General features: G+C 51.5%; 1 long non-coding RNA gene across 1 annotated transcript; it reads left to right on the top strand.

Moving 5' to 3' along the window:
- Nucleotides 1-111: 111 nt before the first annotated feature.
- Nucleotides 112-14,830, top strand: LOC129676080 (uncharacterized). Its single transcript, XR_008720020.1, has 3 exons — nt 112-173; nt 12,220-12,389; nt 14,621-14,830. It is a non-coding gene; the product is annotated as an uncharacterized LOC129676080 (long non-coding RNA).
- Nucleotides 14,831-16,561: the final 1,731 nt, after the last annotated feature.

Raw genomic sequence — 16,561 nt, 5'->3', positions numbered from 1 at the left:
TGACGTGGTGCGGCACGTAGGGGGCCGGGCGGCCAATGGGCGCGCCGTGGCCATAGCAACCCCTTAAATTTATAGCATATCTAAATTGGCTACAGCGTTGCGCTCAGGACAGAGCAAAAAAAACAAGACATCAGTATTGCCGAGTATTTGCTAGTACCTGGTTCCCAAGCTAAGTAAGTATTTACCTTCCAGTTTGGGCCCGGAGGGTGGGGGCGCGATCCGAAAACCGCGGGTTTTCTCTCGGCAATTTTTTTTTTTTTTTTAAATTGGAGGCAGGGTTTCAAGGCCTACTCAGGGAGGGACCTCCCACCCGGCTTGCCGCCCTCGCAACCTGTAGAAGTTCCCCGGGCCGGGAGTGCTCTGTGGTCCCCGCTTCCGAACCCGGCCCGCTCGCTCTTGCCTTCCACTGCGGCTCGCCCAGGCTCTGAGCGCGGGAGCTGAGGGAGCCGCTACTTCTCCGGCTGTGATTTCTTTTGTCACACGCGGGGCTGGGGCCCAGCGGTCGGGAAGCTGGGGTAGTTATTTGTCCCTCTTGCCCCACACCCCAGTCAGTCGGGTTGGGGCAGGGATGTCACCTGCTCTGGGGAATTCAGAAAGTCAGGTCAAAGTAGAGCCCAGCTGGCCAGGCACTGGGGGAGGTGAGGAGGAGGGGGTGGTCTAGTCGGGTGCCAGTTCCAGCAGGTAGGTTGGAGGTGGCAGTTCATTACGCCTTTCTCTGCCACCTCATCGGGTTCCAGGCCAGCCTGGCGGGGAACCGTGGGTCACTCTGCAGGGCTAGGGAGGCTGGCCACCGCCGGGTGCCATAGGCAATCCCGGTCCGGAGGGCTCTGAGTTCCTAGGGCCACAGGCAGCCTTGCAGGTGTGTGGGTGCCTGCTGGAGAACGCCCGAGCAGGGGCTCACGGGCCTGGAGGGGAGCAAAGGGACCAGGCCTTGTTTCTACGAGGCCAGCCAGGCCACCGCCTGCTTCTGGTGAGGTAGGGTGGGAACGCTTTCTGGATATTTGCTTGTTGCTGGGTAGACCGCTCCTGCTACGGGGCCGGGGCGGGCCGGGGCCCAAGGTCTGGAGCCATTTGGGCCAAGACTTGGCTGTGAATGTTTGTTTGGGTGTACTTACTGAGTTTGTGAGTGTACTTCCGCTGCTTGGCAAAGATCATTTTACTCTGTTTAGCGTGTTCGTGATCAAACCTTGAGACCCGGAGGGCTTTCGGTTCTGTTGTTTCTGGCGCGTAAATTTTGGTGTTTATAATCTTCTGTGATCCTGTTTGGTTGTGTGTTAACACGTGCGTTAAAGTGATTTGTCCGTCTGTGTGAGTGTGCTGGGTGTGAGAGGGTATGCTTGCTAGTGAAAGGGCATGGCTCGAGCAAGTGAGGTGACGAGGTGACGGTGTTTACGCAGGAGCTAACGCTGATGGAAAAGTGTACTGTCCTGCCTGAGTGTGTTTCTTTGTAAGTGTGTGCCAGAAATCCTGTGTGTGGCTGAGCGGAGCTGTGTGATTCTGGGCATAGAATTTTGTAGCTTCTCTTCTCTCTCTCTCTCTCTCTCTCTCTGTGTGTGTGTGTGTGTGTGGACAGTGGTTATTTACACGAGTGTTGCAGGAATGGAGGGATGTGTACCTCCATTTGTAGGAGTACCACTAGCAGTGAGTATCTCCTTGGGTTAGGGGGGAAATATTTGAGAAGAGCCTCATCAGCTGGGCCTTGGGAAAAGGTTTCCTCCTTCTGTGTGTGAGCACGTCACCTGACCAGTAGTTTGTCAAGGGGCTTGGCACCTGCAGTGTGGTGAGACCCAACAGTCTGAATCACACTTGGGCCTCTCAGGCCTGTGGAGAGAGCTTCTGGAAGCCTCCGAAGGAAGCTTTGGGGGAGTGTCTGTCCGGTGCAGGACTGTTCCCTGAGCTTCGGCAGGAAGCAGAGGAAAGATGGACGGAGGAGCCCAGAGAAGAAGGGCGCCACACAGGCTCCCAGGGGAGGCCAGCCGCTGCTCTCGCTCTCTTGCCTTTGTCTCTTGGAGGTTTCCCTCAGCTTCCCACTTCTCCTGGAGTTATTCTCTCCTTAGCTCAGTGGCTCCTCCTTTTCTGTTTCCCTGGTTCCTCTCTTTCTTTTTCTCTCTCTGGTTCCCCCTCTCTCATTTTCTCCTTTTCCCTCTGCCTTTTTCACCCGATTTGGAGTCTGGCATCCATCAAAACACTTCAAAGGCCGCCTCATGGCTGCTGAGACGCTCGTGGAGAAGGCTCACACTGTGCTACCCCACAGTCACCCAACCCTCCTCCCCAGCACCCCTCCCTCATTGTGGCCACCAAAAGGAATCTAAGGTGCCAGACCCCTACTGTCTCCCCAACCAGGGTTCTGCCCGCCCAGCCCTGTCTGATTCTCCACTCTTGGACAGACCCACCCTCGGGATTCTCCTGGAACTTCCCTGAACGTGAAAGCGAGGCTGCACTCCAGCAACTGAGTGCCAAGCCAGGGAGGGAACTGTAGGAGAGAACAACCACCCGGGGGTCCCCGAGCTTGGTTGTGGGTGGGCCACCCGGGGCTGAGCTGCTACTTGTAGCATGCAAGGGTTGGTGGGGCTTCTAGAAGTGCCCACAAGGGCCCAAAGGACTTGCCTATTCACACCCCTTCGAGTCATCTGGGCACCTCACGCATCGGTATAGCTCAGCCCCACTCCCCCCCTGCAATTCCCCCCTTCGTGGCAAGCCAAGGCAGCCTCCTCCACGCCACTACCGCATCCAGAAAAATAGCAGGCCAGCTATTTTATATAGCAATCCCACCCGAACAGCGCTGACAGATGGCCGCCCGGCAGTGAAATTCCCTCCTCTATGTAACTAATAAACGCTTGTGTCTTAACAGGGTGATGCGCCAAGACTCAATGTCACTTATACAAGATGTTGATGGAATTTACTATATATAAAAAAAATCTCCCTTCTAGAGTAAAGAGTATCAACATTACAGCTCGACAGACGGTACGGGGATAAATGAAACAGACAAAAGACAAACAAGATAATAATCTGTTTCCAATCACTTAAGCCCTGTAGAGTTAGTAAAATGTTCCTTGCATATTCCCCCCTGAGTTCGGTAATTAATTACTGGCGAAGAGACGCACACCTCCCGGCTGGAGTTTCGAGGCCCGGAGAGCTTGGGCGTGGGGGTGTCTTTTTCTCCTGGCCTCCAGCCGGGGACACTGGACAGTGGCAGAGGAAGGAGGTTCCTCTTGAGCCGGCCCGAGCAGGACATTTCCGTTGGGTCTCTGCACCTCTACTTTTCCCCAAGCCCTGGAGATTCTTCAGCCAAACAAGAAAGGGGCCATCTCCGACTGCTCCAGTCCTCCTAAGTCTTCTGAAGTCGCTGCTGCCACCCTACCTCAGAATGGCCTGATTGGCCTGTTTTTATTTTTTGTTTTTTATTTATTTATTTAATTTTTTTGGAAGGGGCAGGCTGGAGGTCCTGTGCTGACTCGCGCGGGGGGAGGGAGGAATCCTGGAGATTCGCCCCTTCCCCTTCTCTCCCGGAAGCATCTCAGGTGTCGCAGCAGCCGGGCCTCTCCCGACCTCGATCATTACCCCCCCATCATGCATCCTCATCTATCTCCCCCCCCCCAAGAGCCAGCGAAGCTTTAACATTAAACAAACGCAGCGAGCGCCTGGGAGCTGCGCTCTCGGCCGGGTCCGCGCGGCTGCGGCGGCGGCGTTACAAATTGTAAATTTAAATTGCTCTCCGGATTCATTACTTCCCCTCTTTGATTTCAGCCAGCCGTGAAAAATTATACTGGTGTACCACTGAGAAACTGCTTTGCCGCAAAGAGCCTGCGCCTAATCACTGGCTTTCTCCCTCCGACAAGAGTGTAATTATTTTGTTTTGGGTGTAAATATAGGCGGCCCCGCGCGCAGACACTCAGCATCCCGCCGCGCAGGGCCCGCCGCCCAGAGGCACCCGCCCGGGGTACGAGCCGGCCTTGGTGGCCGGGCCCGAGCGAAGCCCGCCGACCCGGTCTCCAGTCTCTGCCCTAGGACTTCCCGAACCTCAGCCATTCAAGCCCAGCCGGGTGCACTCCGGCGAGGTGTGCTGTGTGGGTCAGGGCGCAGGGCCAAGCCCGGAAGACTGCAGTGGAGTGGGAGAGGATGAGGAGTCTTGCCCCCCCGCCCCCAGGACCCACAGAGCCGAATGGAGCCCGGAGTCTAGGTCCAAGTAGGGACAGTGTATTGGCCTAAGAGGGACAAGGGAGGAGGAGCTGGGAAAGCTGATGGGCTCTCCTCTCGCCACATCGTGAACTACTGGGTTTCCTGAGCATCTCTGCAGGGCTCTGGGTCCTCCTGTAACGGCAACACTCTGGAACTAACCGGCTTTTAAAACTGTGCGGGGCCCGGACCTGGGTCGTTTGCAGACCGGCCAGGGCCTCATCCTCGCCCTCTCTTCCATCTTTCCCTCTTTCCACTTTGGGAGGTAACACCAGGAAGACCGTTTCCCCAACATGTGGCGGGGGAGTGCTAAGTCTGAAAGACGTCTTCCAATATCTCAGCCTCCTGCTCAGACCGCTCAGGGGCGGGGTGGGAGCCGGACCGCCGACAGCAGCAGCACCCCTAAGTTACCAGACAGGAAGACATCCAGGGGGTCAGCTGGGAAGTCGGGCTCTGCTTTGGTGACGCCATGCCCCAATCGCCCAGAGATCCCAAACACGCAGAGCAGGGAGTGACCCTCCCACTCTTTATCTTCCCCAGGACCCCCACCCTTAGGCTCTTGGGACCCCCCCTCCCCAGCAGGCTACTGTGAGACACCCTTTCCTAGGGCAGAATTCAGGCTCCGCGGAAGCCAGAGCCTGGGTTGGTCCCTCTCAGCAAGAAGGTGACTTGGAAGAGAGAGGACGAAGCCACCCCCCCCCACCCCCAACTTGTAAGCGAAACTGACATTTTGCTTAGCGGGGGTGGGGTGGGGGCGCGCACGCGCACTGTGGTTGGTTGCCGGTTTCCCTGTGCCCGGCTGGGGTGAGAGTTGAGCCTGGCTGGGCAGCTTGGCTTCTCTTACGGGGGAAGCCCAAACGCTGGTCCCGCAGCGTGCAGAATCCATCCTTGGGAACCTGGGAGTGGCTTCTATGAAGTCCAAAGAGGATAGTGGGCCTGGGATGGTCCTCCAAATGCGAGTCTCTGGCACACCTAGCCTGAATCTGAGTTTTGTCTTTCATCCTCGCTTGGTCCTTCTGTTTGTTTTGTTCCCGCTCTCTGCTCTCTCTCCTTCCCTCCCGCTCTCCTCTCCCACTCCCTTTCCCCACCCCTCCACTCCTCACCTTCTTTTTTGTTAGCCTAATTTGGGTTGCTTTAGAATTGGCCCGACTTTGGCAGCCCTGGGTGTGAGTGAGTGCGGGTGTGCTTGCGCGCGCACGCGTGTGTGTATTTCTCAGTTGCTAATGATTGTGTGTTGATAGAGTAATGCAGTGGCCTCATTAGCCTTTGTTTAGAAGGTGTTAAAAGGGAGATCCGCCTCGGAAAGCGGCGGTTTACACAGCAGCAAGGCTGAGCGCCCCCCCCCCCCCCAAGCCGCACAGCGGGCCTGGGGGAGGCAGCCCCGCGCCCACCCCCTAGGGAAGAGGAGGGGGCTGGGAGGCGACCCCAGCTCTGGCCTCCCAAGGCGGGTGTGTTTACCCCGCTGAGCGCCCTCGGCTCTGTGGGGACCCCAGCGGGGGACAGCGCTGGCTCCAAAACTCCTGAGAGCTGCTCAGCGGGGCTCCGTGGCCTTTCCCAGGTTTCTTGGTCAGGATGTGGGGTGGGCTGGGGGGCGATTGCTGTTTCAAAATAAGAGGGGAAAATGCAAGGATTTTTTTTTTTTTCTTTTTGAGGGTCGGGAGTGAGGCGTTTTATTTTAGAGGCGACTACAGACCAGTCAGTATTGACTCGGAGTCTCCGGGTGTGTTCTCGGCCATCTCCGTACCCCCAGGTCATGACCTCTCCAGCCCCAAGCTTTAGGGGGTCAGTGGAGAATCTTCCCCTTCCCTGCCAACTGGTTCTCAGATATCCTTTCGGGACCTTCGTTTTGAAAGTTTCTTTCGCCGTCTGTCTCTGCCGTGAGGCTCCGCTGGGAACGAATTTGGGAGAACAAAACTGTTAGCTGGCTGGCCTACTTCTGCTAGCTTGGCAGGTGCGAGGAACTTTGTGGAGCCCGGACTAGAGGGGTGCGTGGGCTCGATTGTGTGGATGCCTGAGGGTGGGGTGGAGGGTCCAGAGACCAAGTTACGTGGCTGCCGGCATTTTCCACCCCAGCGCTTTCCCGCCTTCCGAAAAGCTAAGTTTGTGCCTGGGCCGATTTGGGAAGAAATCCCGTTTCATCCTGGGTCATACGAAAAGACCCGGGGAAAAAAATATTTTGATCAGGCTCAGTGGCTGCCCTTGTTGAACTCGGAACTAGACCTTTTTCCCCCCGATGAAAGGGAGAAAGAACGCCGCGTGTTCTTTCGAGGGAGATGGATTGGCGTTCATCGTGAGACTATTCAATCGAATTTTTCTTTATTCATGGAGACGGCTGCATGTGTGTGTGGGGGGCTTTCTCCTCTTTTTGGTTTCTTTGCATTCTGGTTTTTCTTTCTTTGGATTTGACATTGCTCATTCTGGGGTTAAATTCAGCTAGAGTATCCTAGCTTGGTAAATGTACACCTGCCCAGCGTCGGAAACCACGGATTTCTCTCCTTTTCTTGTATGTGTGTGCCTCATGTTTATTTTTATTTTTTTTCCCCTTTTGGAAGTCTAGTCTAGAGACAGATTGTGGAAGGCTGTAGAACGAACTGAAAACCCGAGCTGAACTCTCCTCGGCCACCCAGAACCCCTAATGACCTCACTAATTCGTCTTGTAGTTAAAAGCGAGACTGCGCGGGAAACCAAGTTAAAACCGGTTTCTAGATGCTATGGGACGGGACCAGGATCAAATTCGGAGGACGCGGGAAGACTGGAAAGCCTATAGCTCGCTCCCCTCTCTTCCCCCTCCCTTTCTCCCTCTCCTTCTCTCTTTGTCTCCCTAGCAGGTCTGTCAGCGGAGGCAGGGGTGTGCCCGCGGTGGCAGCCAGGCTCTGTACCGGCGTGGGAGTTGGGAACTAGACAAAGACGGGAGCTGTCCGCGGTGCTGAAGCCGCGCAGAATGGCTCCAGAAGGCGCCCTGCCTCTCATAGCCTCCTGCCTTCTAATCCCATCTTTGCTCTGGCTCTTGCTCTTTCCTGCACTCATTTCATTTTTGGGGAAGGGCGGGTTTCTTCTTGGAGTCAATGTCTTTAACAAAAGTCTGTTGGTCTGTCTGCCTATCTGTCTGTCTGTTCATCTATCTATCTATCTATCTATCTATCTATCTATCTATCCATCCTAGGTATCAATCATCTATCTATCCATCTTGAAGAACAAAACGGCTGATTAAAAGCAATTTCCTCTTCCCACCTCAAGTGCAGGACGCAAAAAAGGTTTCCTTTAAGTACACTCACAATAGTTCCAAGAAGCTGTTTCTATCCCCTTCCCCCGCCCCCCCCCAAAGTGGAAGTGTATATTTAAACAATAAAACCCAAACCCAACGAATACCGGGAATCCTCATTTGCATTTATCCTGAGGTAGAAGCACAGGGTTTAGTTTTAAAATGTTAATTTTGGGAAACACTTTATCTTTGTGGCTAGAGGAATATAAGAGTCAAGGAGACTCCATGTGAAGGCGAGCAGACCCAGGCTCCTACCCTGGGAAGGAGTCCCTGCTGCCTGTGAAGGCAAAAGGGAGGGGACAGTAATCCAACTTAATCCTTGCTTTTCAGAGTTTTAGAAATTTATTATTTAAAAAAAAATTTTAAAAATGTTCAGTGGTGTTTTGCCTGCATGTCTGTCTGTGTGAGGTAATCAGAAGCTCTAGAGCTAGAGTTACAGACAGGTGTGAGCTGCCATGTGGGTGCTGGGAATTACGTCAGGGTCTTCTGGAAGAGCAGCCAGTGCTCTTACCCACTGAGCCCTCTCTGCAGCCCCCCTCTTCAGAGTTATCAAAGAAACTGTTCTTATGGGGAATTTGGGCACAAAAGGGTTAACCAGTGCTTCATTTTATGAATGCTCTAGGTGTCTCTTAGAAATCTGGCATGGCACACGACTAGGCTTGTATATGTGGAAACATGTGTGATTGAGTTTGTGGAGGGGAATCGGATCCAGCATATTCCATCCTGGGGACTGAGCATGTCTGTCATTGCACAGGGATCTGAATGTGTGCCCTCTGTTGTCTCAGAGAGACACTGCCTCCTGGCTGCCCTGGCGCCACCTTTTCATCTGGTCCCTATTGTGGGGTGTCAATCAAGTTCATAGGTTCAACTCACAGGGAGTGGGGTTGAGAAGGACCAGAGCTCTCAGGATAGAACAGTGTGCAATAAAAACTGCATTGTGGCTGAGGACAAATGGCGCTTCAATGCCTCTAGACCCTGGCTGTTATCTTCTTACCCCAAGCCCGGTAAGCTTTTTATTCATTAAGACCAATGTGGACATGCTTTTGGATTATGAACCTCCAACCTCACAGAACACACAGCCTTGTGGTGGCAGGACAGGTGCCCTTGACCTTGGCTGGCAAGAACTAAGAATAAAAAAAAAACAACAACAATGACATAGTTTGTGTGTGTGTGTGTGTGTGTGTGTGTGTGTTTATGGTTTCCTGGTCTTTGCTGAAGCTCGAAGAGCAATAGATCTTTAGATCTTTATCACGTCTGCGTGTTACATGCAAGGAAACCCGGTCTCAGAGAGGCTGCTGTGTGTGGCGCGCACACAGCCTCTGTGGTTGTAACCTTGGCCATGAAGTGCTCTGGGGACCTGCGTTTTCCTGGGGACCTCATGGAGCCCATCACGATGCTATTTCTTCATTAGTATGGTCTTAGGCTTCCTGGACCACTGTGGCCTGTGTTCTGGACTTCTGAAGTTGGTGTGACTGAGTACTAACTTTGAAAACAAGATGCAAGCACGGTGAGAAGCAAGCCACGTCCCTCTGTGGGGCTTGGGTGGGTGATTCACAGGCTGGGAAGCAGGTTAGTATGAAGAGTCTCTTGGACGTCCAGCTTGGAGTCATCTTGAATCCTTCTTTCTTTCCTGCCTGGACCCCCGTGCATCAGAAACTTGGACTCCTCTCCCAATCATCTCCTTCCCTCTCTGTTGTCATCCTGGTTCTGGCCACCACAGCCTAAACTGCTTTGATGGTAGTAGCCTTCTAAGCGGACTCAGATCCTCCCAGCCCCCTTCCCCTGCCCTCTAGCCTCTATATGACGACTGAGGTCGTATTTTAGAACCATACATTAAGACTTGTCATTCTGCCTCTGACCCGCCAACAACTCCTCACTGCATGGAGAATAAAATCCACACTCCTCACCCTGCTGTGCAGGGCCTTTTGTGAGGGTTCCTGGCTCTCAGTCCTAACATGCCCCCCTTCCTGTCTCAGCCCCAGCCCTGTCGGCTCCCCTGCTGTGTCTCACACAGACTGGTTTTCTCACCTCAGGACCTTCGCACTTGGCTGACTCTTCTGCCCTCAAATCCTGGCAGGGTTGGCCCTGCCTTTGTCATTCAGCTCAGCTGTCAATTCTTCCAGCCAGTCTTCCCTGATCAGTTTATTAGAACTGATCCGCCCCCCCAGCCACTCTCTTCCTTACCTATTCTCTTTGTTGCCTTTATCAATATGTGTAATTATCTTCCTGTTATATTTAGCTGCATATTGTCTATCTTCCTTATAATACCAGTTCCATGAGGCTAGGGAGAGTGTGTTTGTCTTGTTCGCTATTGAATTCCCCGTGCTTGACTCAGTACCTGGAACACAGCTGTTCAATACGTATTTGTTGACCGGCTGGATAATGAACAAATGTGCAGATAGGGTGAGAACCTTAGAAAATGAGTGGATATGAATGAGAGGATCTGAGAAGGGACTGAGGCATACATTTTCTTGGGTCTGTGGTGAAGCAGCTGCTGGCTGGGTGGGATACCAGTTTGGGAAAAAGATGACAGAATAGTTTCCTTGGGGACTCGAGAGGATACTCGTCAGATAGGGGGTCAAACCAGAGGAGAGTCATGCATCTGTGCCTCGGGATTTTTTTATTTGTTATGGTTGGGATCTCAAGCCTTACCTTGCTTCTAGGTAAGAGGGTGATAATTAGAAACACTGCCATCAGGAAAACATTGACATCAGCCACTTTAGGGCAGTAGTTCTCAACCTGTGGGTCACGACTCCCTTGGGGCTGCATATCAGATATTTACATTAAGATTCATAACAGTGGCAAAATCGTATTCATGAGGTAGCAATGAAATAATTTTATGGTTGGGGGCCACCACAACACGAAGAACTGTATTAAAGGGTCCCAGTGTAATGAACATTGAGAATCACTGCTCCAGAGGCATGCTTCCCTTATCCAGTTTTTATTAGCCAGATACAGGATAACGTAGCAATTTAGACATGGATTCCATGCCCTGCCCATGGACCCTGGCACTTTCCTACCAGCCCTGTGACACAGGCACGTCACGTCGCCTTTGTGTATACCAGGTTCTGCATCTGTGGGATGGAGCATATCTGCCTTGCGGAGTGGCCACTAGGCACTCTGGTACGATTCAACAGTGCCTTGGAAAGGACTGGAGAAGGGAGGCAGAGCACCAGGCCAGAGGGAGGTGAGAAGGAGGTTCAGGTTTAATAAGCCTCCTCAGCTCCTCCACGTCCTTTATTTGTGGAGGGTGAGGTGGGGGCTCTGGAGCAGCTCAGCGGCGGCTGTGGGAACGAATCTTCCCCCTCATCTATGCAGTGGGATGGAAATTGTAAATGCCTCGCAGGGTTGTGGAAGCCTCGGGAAGATACTGTGGGAAAACTGGAAAGCACGATGCGTGCCAGATGGATTTCTTTGTGTGTTCTGTGTCTGTGTGCACGAGTGTGCCTGTGCATGCGAGTGTATGTGCATGCATGTGGGGGTCAAGTGTCACTGTTGGGTGTCTTCCTCAGTCACATTCCACTTTTTTTTTTTTTTTTTGAGCCAGGGTCTCCCACGGAAGCTGGAGCTCACTGATTGCATTAGACTGGCTGGCCGGCAACCACCGAGCATCTGCCGGGTCATTCACTGCTGCCTCGAACTATCTATCTATCTATCTATCTATCTATCTATCTATCTATCTATCTATCTACCTACCTATGCAGGAATGTTGGGACTACAACTCAGATCCTCATGCTCATACATCAAGCACATTCCTAACTGAGCCCTCTCCCCCCCCCCCCCGACTCTTGGAGTTTCTGGGTCTGTTCAGAAACTGTCTTTCTTCAGAAAGAGAAGTAGATCAGGAGCAGATGAATTCACTCTGTGGGGTCTGGAAGAGACGAAAGAGAAGAAAGGCTCTCATGAAGAACATTCCTCATGAGCTATGTGCATAGTACCATTAAAGCTTGTTTGGACCCATAGCTGGAGCTGAGATAACAGAGGTGCTGCCCGGGGGTTTCCTCTGGCTCACTGTGGCCTCTGTCGCTCTACATGGGCCCCTGCTTATAACATAATAAAAATGTTCTGCAAGGATATGTCTCCATCCCTTGTTGTTTATTAGTCCAGAACAATCCATGGTAACGCAGGGCTTCAGCCATGAGGGGGCATGACTTATGTAGGCCAATGAGATGTATGTGAGGCGCCAGCACCTACTGTGTGCAAGGGACTATTCCAGAGGCTGCGGATGTTGCTGTAAATGACCACTGTGTCCTGTACCTCCAACTGCTCAGAGTCTGACTGGGGAGCCCACACCGCAATACGAAGTTCCACACATTGTCCATGTGCCACTTTGCTTTTATCTTGTTATTTGTTTTATTGAGATGTAGCCCCACTATGTCTCCCAGGCTGTCTACAGAGTTGTGGGGACTCAGCATCCCAAGTTGTGGGGACTACAGGCATGAGCCACCATACCAAGCCTGGATTATGGAGTTCTGGACATTGAATTCTAGTCCTTGTGTGCACCAGGCAAGCTCTCTACCTACAGAGACACATCCTCAGCCCTTATTATTTATTATTTTGCTTTTTATTTTATTACATTACTTTTTCTGGCTGTGCTGGGATCTGTCCCACATCTTGCACATGCTGGGCAACTGTTCTGTCACTGAGCCACAACCTCAGCTTTCTACACGTCACTGTGGGTATCCAAGGAGGAAGAAATCTGGACTCCTGGCCCTGACTCCTCCCTCTACCAGCCCCAATCTCCCCTGTTGCTTATCTGTCCCCTCTCCTCCTTTTATCAGAAAGCATGCTAAGCCTGGTAGCTTTGGTGCTGGATCTCTCTAAGACTCACCTTGTTTGGAAACCAAGAAAAAAAAAAAGTAACAGTGAAAGAAAGTCCTAACTCCATGTGGCTCCTTAAGAATTGACAGTGATGAGGAAGGAAGATGGTCCCCACAGTGCCTGGCACCAGGTGAGTGTCCTGTTTCTGAGGGATGACAAGCGGAAAGTCTGAATAAATAAAAATAAATATAGCAGAGTCACTGGGAGTCAGTGTCTTGTCTACAAGGAACAGAGACACTGACAATTTCTGGACTGGGATCAAACCTTTAGGAGTAAGAAACCAAGAAGGATGGCCCCTCAGTATGAGACAAGGTGACCCCTGGGCCCCTGGACCAATTGTCTGTATTGAACCTGTGCTGGTGGAAGCCAGGCTTCATCACCCAGGTCGGGCACTGAGGACTTAGCTAGGTATAGAACAGGCTCACTTCTTGCTCCCTCCACTCTCCTGGGAGCCAATGAGGAGCCCCAGATAGGGGAGGGAGGAAGGCTCTAGGACCAGGGCCCAGAAAGCTTTCTAGGGGGTATTCCCATTGGCAAAGTCTTGTGAGAATCTCTTTTGTCTTCTACACAATATCTATGCAGCACTCGGCTTTTATTTTGTTGTTAAACACACATACACAAACTTATTTATTTATTTATTTATTTGTCTATTTATTTATTTATTTATTTATTTATTTATTTAGTCTCACGGTATAATCCCTGGCTGGCCTTGAACTCACAGAGATCCTTCTACTCCTGTCCCCTGAGAGCTGGGATTGAAAGTGTTTGCCTGTCTGTGTGCCATGTGCATGCCTAGTGCCTAAGGGGCCCGGAAGAGGGCACGCCATCTCCTGAAACCCGAGTAGCTGAAGGTTGTGAGCCGCCACATGCATGCTGGTAACAGAGCCCAGGTCCTCTGCAAGAGCAACAAATGCTGTTAACCACAGCGTCATTTCCCAAGACCCAGTGCCCAGCCTTGAAAAAAGAAAAGAAAGGAAAAAAGGGGGGAAAAAGCTGGAGAGGTAACCCTGTGCTTAAGAGTACTTGTTGCTCTTATAGTTCCGGTTTCAGTTCCCAGACGCCACATGATGGTGGTTCATAACTGCAAAAACCCACATGAACACGAAAGAGAGAGAGAGAGAGAGAGAGAGAGAGAGAGAGAGAGAGAACATGCCATGATCTGTGTTTGGAGGTTAGCTGACATCTTGAAGGGACTTCAGAGCCTGCGCATAGAGCGTGGGGTCCCTTTAAGGAAGCAACTTCTTTGGCCCTTAACAGAATAAGTCAGAGTTGCCAGGGTACACTGGAATTCAGGGGGTCCCATGCACCCTCAGTCCTTACTCTGAGAGAGCTCCTTTCCTACAATTTTCCATAGTATTTTATCTGCCCTTTAACACAGCCTCACCAAATCTGGTTTAACCAAAGGTGCCAGGTTAAAAAGAAAATGGATGTGCCAAGGGACAGTTCAGCAGGTGAAGGAGCTTGCCACCAAAAGTGATGACCCCCCAGGATCCACAAAATGGAGGAGAGAATGGATCCCCGAGAGCTGTCCTCCAACCTTCACATACTTGCCAGACACAAAGACCAATAATGAGAAAGCCAAAAAATTAAAGATAAAGAAGTGTCACTTTTTTTTCTCATTATATATAGTGTCCATTGACTCTTTTAAGTCTATACAGTTCAAATACTAATTACTGGAAAAGATGGAGTCCAGCCTTACTCTACAGTCACTTGCTCATACTTTCTGTGAAGTGGTTGTGATGGCCCCAGGTTGCCTATTAGTCCCTTGCTGTGTGAGATGGGAAGAGTTACTCTGCCTCTCTGGGTGAGAGTCTGGAATGTGGAGGCAGGGTAATGAAGCCCCAGAATCTTAGGGCTGTTTTGAGATGTTCCTCTGCTCTGAGGCTGTGTCCTTTCTGGGCTGTGAGGAGGCTGGGAACATGTTTTCTGGATGCTCCTCCCCTGACAGGAAGAACCAGCTTCTTAATGGGAATTTGCTGTGGGCTGTGGGCCTTACTCAGCCATGGCTCACATCTGCCCACCTTTGGAGCTTTCCTCTCTGCCTCACCAAAGAATCAACTGGATCAGCAGATATTTGTTGAGCCCCAAGGCACTTGCTGAGGCGTTGGGGGAAGGACCGATCAGACCCTTTCTTGCCCTGGGAGTTGGGATCCAGGAAAAGATACAGAAGGGGGAGGGGAGTTGTGGTAGGAGGTTTGGGCAGTGGTTGGAGGGGTACCTGGCGGGGAGGGAGGAGTGGGGGAACTCTGCGTCAGTGAAAAGGCACAAGCCCAGGGCCTCCTCCATCTGAGACTGGTCGATCCTTTCTGTCCTCCTTTGCACTTCACAGATTTTCTAATTGGAGACTATTTTTGTCCTCAGAGGCAGGCGGAGAAGATTGGAGAATGTGCTAGAAGCAAGACACCCACGTTAGAGGCCTGAGTTCTGCCTCTAGACTTACTGTGTGGCCTTGAGAGAGTTGACAAAGTTCTCTGTTCTCTTCTGTCTGTTGAGTGTCGTGAGTTGGGAATGGTTTGTCTTCAGTGCAGCTTACACTGACGGGATCTTCCTGGAGAGCTGCTTGAGCGCTGCCCGCCCGTGGTACTGTGGAGACCTGAGCAACAGATGTGTAGATGCTCTCTGGGGCTGGACGAACCAGAACTCAGTGGTGGGTCAGTCAACAGACATCTCTCAAAAGAGAAAATAGGTCAGACTTGATTGTAGCTCACTGTGTGCATTGGTCTCTTGTTCTCTCTGTCTCTTCCCTCCTCCCTCCCACGTGCGTATGTACGTGTGTGTGTGTGTGTGTGTGTGTGTGTGTGTGTGTGAGGGATGGAATTCAGGCATTTTGGGCTCTATCTTTGAGTAAGTTCTGTATCTTTGAGCCATACCCCCTCCGTGTGAAACGAGGCTGATTTCTGTTCCTACAGCAACATACCCAACGCTGGGCGATCTATATGGAGAAATTTTACTGTAATAAAAATACTTTTATCTGAAACTTCTGGAGCTTCAGAGGCCTGGCATTGGCACCAGCCATCCCTGATGAGGCCTCGGGCATATGGCACAGCAGCAGGAGAGAGAGGGAGAGATTCCAGGATGAACCTTCCAATTCCTCAAAACTGACCGCGGTCCCATAGGACTCCTTATTCCCTTCCCTACCAGCCTCTTAAGGGCTCCACTGCAAGACTCCAGCTTCCAACATGTGAGCCATGGGGGACAGAGCACCTCCAGGAGCCTTGTGGGGGTCCCTCTGCTGACCTTGCCTCAGGGAACCTTAGCACGGAAAGGGGACCCAGGTACCAGTGTCAATCATTGTGGAACTGTTCATCAAACAGACAGAGCCCAAGGGTTCAACACCCTAGTTATGGATGCCCACTTCCCATTCACCCACCTGCTTCCATAGAACCAGCCGCAAATCAAGCCCTTGCTGGCTGCTCCCAGCCCTCACCCACACCTCGAACTCTCGCTCAATCTGTGGCTCTGTTTTTATCATTCATTGTCTTTCTCCACTCTGGTCGGTCCCAGCTGGATGGTGTGGCTCAAGCCAAAGCCATCTCCCCCCTGACCCCAGCTTCTGTTTCCATCCTTCATACCTCAGCTAGAGCAAACCTGACTAACTCAGTCCTGTGCTTACAGTCACCCAGGCTCCTTCATTGCCTCCCAAACCTGTCTCCTCCCTCTCCAGCTCTTGACTCCCTCCTCCCTTGGGACAGATGTGTGTGGAGTGCCTGCTGTCCCTGAAAGTCTTTCCTGTTTTCTTCAGTCTTCCACCCCCACAGTCCCCTCCTCTGGCTCCTGTGTCTTCACTTCAGATACCTCTGGGCACCTGATCCAGTTCTCCCAACTTGGCTTCCAGAACTTGTCCCCACTTCTGTTATCCAAGGAAACTGTAATAGATGAATGAATGAATGAATGAGTGAATTAATGTGAGCAGGGAATGAATGTGTGGATGGATATAAATAAGGAATGATTGAATGTGTGCAATTCGGGAATGAATGAAGGAAATTAGTGCAAGCACAATGCACTAATAGAATGCAAGCATAGAATGAATGAGTGAAGTATGGAATAAATGAATGAATGAATTAATCCTAGCATAGATAAGTGAAAGAATGTAAGCAAGGATGAATAGTGAGGGAATGGATGCAAATAGGCAAGGAATGAATGGATGGATGGATGAATGCCAGTAGGGAGTGAGGGAATGAATGAATGAATGCAGACATGCTGACAGCTAGGGATATAGGTGTTTTTAGGAGGCACTTGAAGTGTTGGCAGAGCTAGAGTTTTGGCCCGGCTTTGCCAAGGTTCAAGTGTGTGCAACAAACT

The sequence above is a fragment of the Psammomys obesus genome, unplaced genomic scaffold (assembly GCF_907164565.1).
Source record: "Psammomys obesus unplaced genomic scaffold, mPsaObe1.curated_primary_1811, whole genome shotgun sequence".
Lineage (NCBI taxonomy): Eukaryota > Metazoa > Chordata > Mammalia > Rodentia > Muridae > Psammomys > Psammomys obesus.
This window is presented reverse-complemented; position numbering and strand designations above follow the sequence as displayed.